Genomic DNA, 6,110 nt, shown 5'->3' with positions numbered 1-6,110 from the left:
TCTTCTTCCTCTATAGGTTCTGTCACTTTGGATATATTGATGGCCTTGCACTCTCTCCTTGGATTCTCTTCTGTATTGCTTGTGAGAGTACTATGAGGGATTTCAGTAACTCTTTTACCCATCTGACCCACTTGTGCCTCCAAATTTCTGATGGAAGACTTTGTTTTAGTCATGAAACTAAGAGTGGTCTTATATAGATCAGAGACTATGGTTGCTAAGTCAGAGAGGCTCTGCTTAGAATTCTCTGTCTATTGCTGAGAAGATAATGGAAGAGGCTTGCTATTGCCAAACCTATTTCTCCCACCATTATTATTATTGAAGCCTTGTTGAGGCTTCTATTGATCCTTCCATGAGAAATTTTGATGATTTCTCCATGAAAGATTATAAGTGTTTCCATGGGATTCTCCCATGTAATTCACCTCTTCCATTGCAGGATTCTCAGGGTCATAAGCTTCTCCTTCAGAGGAAGCTTCTTTAGTACTGCCGGATGCAGCTTACATTCCAGTCAGATTCTGAGAAATCATATTGACTTGTTGAGTCAATATTTTATTCTGAGCCAATATGGCATTCAGAGTATCAATCTCAAGAACTCTTTTCTTCTGAGTCATCCCATTATTCACAGGATTTCCTTCAAAAATATACATGAACTGGTTATTTGCAACCATTTCAATGAGTTCCTGGGCTTCTGCAGGTATTTTTTTCAAATGAAGAGATCCACCAGCAGAATGATCTAATGACATCTTGGACAATTCAGACAGACCATCATAGAATATACCTAAGATGCTCCATTCTGAAAGCATGTCAGAAGGACACCTTCTGATCAATTGCTTGTATCTTTCCCAAGCTTCATAGAGGGACTCACCTTCCTTCTGTCTGAAGGTTTGGACTTCCACTCTAAGCTTGCTCATCTTTTGAGGTGGAAAGAATTTAGCCAAGAAAGCATTAACCAACTTTTCCCAAGAGTTCAGGCTTTCTCTAGGTTGTGAGTCCAACCATATCCTAGCTCTGTCTCTTACAGCAAAAGGGGAAAAGCATAAGTCTATAGACCTCGGGATCAACCCCATTGGTCTTAATAGTGTCACAGATTTGCAAGAATTCAGCTGAGAACTGATGAGGATCTTCTAATGGAAGTCCATGAAACTTGCAATTCTGCTGCATTAGAGAAACTAATTGAGGCTTAAGCCTAAAGTTGTTTGCTCCAATTGCAGGAATTGAGATACTTCTTCCATAGAAGTTGGAAGTTGGTGCAGTAAAGTCACCAAGCATCTTCCTTGCATCTCCACCATTGTTCTCAAGTTTGGCTGCCATGTCTGCCTCTTTTTCGAAATTTGCTGTAAGGTCCTCTCTGTAGTGTTGTGCTTTAGCTTCTCTTAGCTTCCTCTTCAGAGTCCTTTCAGGTTCAGGATCAGCTTCAACAAGAATATCTTTATCTCTGTTCCTGCTCATATGAAAAAGAAGAGAACAAAGAGGGAAGAGGAACCCCCTTTGTCACAATATAAAGATTCCTTTATGTGTCAGAGGAAAAGAAGAATAGAAGAATGAGGTAGAGAGAATAAGAAGAATTCGAACACAGAGAGAGGGAGAGGGTTCAAATCATTAGATGAGTAGAAGAGAACTGTTAGTAAATAAATAAAAAAATGAAAGAGATGAGAGAGAGAGTATTCAAATTTTAAGAAGAGGAAAAAGAAAAATATTTTTATTTTTATTTAATTCATTAAGTTAGTTTCGAAAATTTGAAAAAGAAATACAAGAAAATTAAAAACTAAAACAATTAGTTAATTAAAAAGATTTTTGAAAAAGTGGTTAGTGATTTTCGAAAATTAGAAGTGGAAAAGTAGTAAGGTGGTTTTGAAAAAGATAAAAAATAGTAAACTTTTTAAAATTAAAACAAACAAGTCAAGTAGTTAGTTGAAAAAGATTTGAAAATAAATTTTGAAAAGATAAGAAGTTACAAAAAGATTTTGAAATTAAAATTTTAAAAAGATATGATTGAAATTTATTTTGAAAAAGAATTGAAAAAGAAATTAAAAATATTTGATTTTTAAAATTAAAATTGATGACTTGACTAACAAGAAACTAAAAGATATGATTCTAGAATTTAGAGATTGAACCTTTCTTAACAAGAAAGTAACAAGCTTGAAATTTTTGAATCAAAACATTAATTGTTAGCAAGGATTTTCGAAAATATGAAATAAAATTAAGAAAAAGATTTTGAAAAATTAGTTCTAAAATTTTTGAAAACATTAAAAGAAAAATGAAAAAAGATTTTGAAAAAATTTAAGAATAAAATTCGAAAATCATAAAAAAAATGAAAAATAATTGATTTTGAAAAAGATTTGAAAAGATAAAGTTTTTAAATTGAAATTTTTGACTTGACTAACAAGAAACAACTAAATTTTAAAAATTTTTGACCAAGTCAACTCAAAATTTCGAAAATTATGAGAAGAATATGGAAAAGATATTTTTTTTTTACATTTGAATTTTTAATGAGGAGAGAGAAAAATAACAAAATGAAACAAAACATAAAAATTTAAGATCAGAACAAATAATGCATGCAAGAACACTTTGAATGTCAAGATGAACACCAAGAACACTTTGAAGATCATGATGAACATCAATAACATATTTTTGAAAATTTTTAAGAAAAGAAAGACATGCAAGACACCAAACTTAAGAACTTTTGTACTAGGGACACTAACAATTTGAAAATGAATATGAAAAATAAGAAAAGACACAAAACAAGAAAATGTAAAGATCAAACAAGGAAAATCTTCAAGAATAACTTGAAGATCATGAAGAACATAATGCATGAATTTTCGAAAATTAAAAAAAAAATGCAGTTGACACCAAACTTAAAATTTGACACAAGACTTAAACAAGAAACACAAAATTTTTTTGGTTTTTATGATTTTATTAAACTTTTTGTATTTTTTCGAAATTATTTTGGAAAAAGAAAATAAAGAAATTCAAAATTTTTAATAAGAATTCCAGGATTCATGCAATGTTAATCTACAGCTTCGGTCTAAAAGAATTAGACATGGCCAAATGGCCAGCCAAGCTTTAGCACAGAATTATAAATGAGAATCCAAAGGCTCCTCCAATAGCTGCAATGATAAGTGGAAGCTTCGGTCCAAAAGAATTAGACATGGCTTAATAGCCAGCCAAGCTTCAACATATCATCATGGAGCTCCAAGGTGGAATTCATTCTTAAAATTTTTGAAGAACATTTTTTTCGAAAACTTTTTTTTTTTTGGAAATATTTTTAAAAACTTTTTGAAAATAAAATAAAGGTTGAAACAACAAAGAAGTTTACCTAATCTAAGCAACAAGATGAACCGTCAGTTGTCCAAACTCGAACAATCCCCGGCAACGGCGCCAAAAACTTGGTGCACGGAATTGTGATCACACTTTTCACAACTCCGGTACAACTAACCAGCATGTGTACTGGGTCGTCCAAGTAATAAAACCTTACGCGAGTAAGGGTCGATCCCACGGAGATTGCCGGCTTGAAGCAAGCTATGGTCATCCTGTAAATCTTAGTCAGGCGGATTCAATTGGTTATGAGTTTTGATAATTGAAAGATAAATAAAACATAAATTAAAATAAAGATACTTATGTAATTCATTGGTGGGAATTTCAGATAAGCGTTTGGAGATGCTTTGTTGCTTCTGAACCTCTGCTTTCCTATTGTCTTCATCCAATCATGCGTGCTCCCTTCCATGGCAAGCTGTATGTTGGTGGATCACCGTTGACAATGGCTACCATCCGTCCTCTCAGTGAAAATGGTCCAGGCACAGCTTCTGTACGGCTAATCATCTGTCGGATCTCTCGTCTTAGATGAAAAATACCAGGCACAACTACCGCACGGCTAATCATCTGTTGGTTCTCACTTGTGTTGGAATAAGATCTCTCTATCCTTTTGCACACTGTCACTGCACCAAACATTCGTGAGTTTGAATCTCGTTTGTTCTAGCCTTTACCACGAAGGTTCTGATCTCTGTGAGTTCGACTGCTCTGTTGTTAGGAGATGCAAGTCAAAGTCACGAACTAGAGGCCTAAGAGATTATACTCCAGCTGTTGTCCAATGACTACGTTTAACATCATGTAGACCGCTTGTGGTTGTCAGGCACGCGGATCTTGGCTAAGCGAGTAATGAAGATAGTGGGTGATTGTCACGGGTCACCCCTTCATTCTGACTTAACTGAATTAAGAACGAGAGTATATCTTGGAGAAGAGACATGTGTGAATTGAAAGAGAAACAATAGTACTTTCATTAATTCATGAAGAACAGCAGAGCTCCGCACCTTAATCTATGAGGTGTAGAAACTCCACCGTAGAAAATAGATAAGAGAAAAATGTCTTGGCATGTCCGTGTGGCCAGCCTCCTAATGTGAAAAATGGCATAAGATCATATTACAATAGTAAAAAGTGCTATTTATACTAAACTAGTTACTAAGGATTACAGAAAATAAGTAACTAAGTCCAGATAGTGCAGAAATCCACTTCCGGGGCCCACTTGGTGTATGCTTGGGCTGAGCATTAATCTTTACACGTGCATAAGACTTTTCTAGAGTTAAACACCAGCTTGGATGCCAATTTGGGCGTTTAACTCCAGTTCTGGTGCCTGTTCCGGCATTTTACGCCAAAAAAGGGGTCTCTAGCTGGTGTTGAACGCCAGTTTGGGCCAATAAATCTCGGGCAAGTATGAACTATTATACATTTCTGGAAAGCCCAAGATGTTAGCTTTCCAGCCCAATTGAGAACGCGCTAATTGTACTTCTGTAGCTCCAGAAAAACGTGTTTGAGTGTAGTGAGGTCAGAATCTAACAGCATCTGCAGTCCTTTCTGAGCCTCTTAATCAGATTTTTGCTGAGGTCCCTCAATTTCAGCCAGAAAATACCTGAAATTACAAAAAAACACACAAACTCATAGTAAAGTCCAGAAATGTGATTTTTGCATAAAAACTAATAAAAATATAATAAAAAGTAACTAAAACATACTAAAAACTACCTAAAAATAATGCCAAAAAGCGTATAAATTATCCGCTCATCAGTGATGCTGCTACAACGAAAGTCTGAACCTTAGAAGAAAAGGAGAAGAAATCAACACTATCGAACTCAGGGGAGTTCAAGGTCGGGAGGAACTTCGTCCACAACCAGAAGGCGAGATCGAGGAAGTCCAGATCGGAGATATCCTGGATAAAATAACAAATATTGGGGCAACCTTGAAAAAAGACATAAAGGAGCCTCTGATACAACTCCTAAGGGATAATGCCGACCTCTTTGCATGAAAGGTCACAGACATGCCGGGCATTGATCCCAAACTAATGTGCCACAATTTGGCGGTATACCCAGGATCTCGGCCAGTACAACAGAAGCGTAGGAAGCTCAGACCGGAGAGATTCCAAGCTGTGGAAGAACAGGTACAAGCTCTACTGGAGGCAGGATTCATAAGAGAATTCAAATACCCACTATGGCTAGCCAACGTTGTATTGGTGAAAAAGTCAAATGGGAGATGGCGGATGTGCACTGATTACACCGACCTCAATAAAGCCTGCCCAAAAGATCCCTATCCACTCCCAAGCATAGACACTCTAGTGGATGCCTCCTCCAGATACAAGTACCTTTCCTTCATGTATGCATATTCAGGATACAATCAAATCCCAATGTACCCACCTGATCAAGAAAAGACCTCATTCCTAACCCCAAAAGCAAATTACTGTTATGTCGTCATGCCATTCGGACTCAAAAATGCAGGAGCTACCTACCAAAGATTGATGAATAAGGTTTTCGCAGACCATATCGAGAAACTCATGGAGGTATATGTGGACGACATGTTGGTAAAAACACAAAGTGAGAAATCATTACTGTCCGACCTCGCCAAAGTGTTTGACACCATCAAAAAGCATGGCATGCGACTTAATCCCGCGAAGTGTACCTTTGCAGTAGAAGACAGCAAATAACTAGGTTTTATGCTAACAAAATGAGGAATTGAGGCGAACCCGGATAAATGCCGAGTGGTGCACGAATTGTGAATCACACTTTTCACAACTCGTACCACTAACCAGCAAGTGCACTGGGTCGTCCAAGTAATACCTTACGTGAGTAAGG

At 36.4% G+C, this 6,110-nt stretch overlaps 1 non-coding gene across 1 annotated transcript; it reads left to right on the top strand.

Moving 5' to 3' along the window:
* Positions 1-794: 794 nt before the first annotated feature.
* LOC112725708 (small nucleolar RNA R71) lies at positions 795-902 on the top strand. The gene has a single exon (XR_003164797.1). It is a non-coding gene; the product is annotated as a small nucleolar RNA R71 (small nucleolar RNA).
* Positions 903-6,110: the final 5,208 nt, after the last annotated feature.

Source organism: Arachis hypogaea, chromosome 11 (assembly GCF_003086295.3).
Source record: "Arachis hypogaea cultivar Tifrunner chromosome 11, arahy.Tifrunner.gnm2.J5K5, whole genome shotgun sequence".
Classification (NCBI taxonomy): domain Eukaryota; kingdom Viridiplantae; phylum Streptophyta; class Magnoliopsida; order Fabales; family Fabaceae; genus Arachis; species Arachis hypogaea.
Note: the sequence above shows the minus strand (reverse complement) of the source record. Positions and strands in the feature narration are given on the sequence as shown.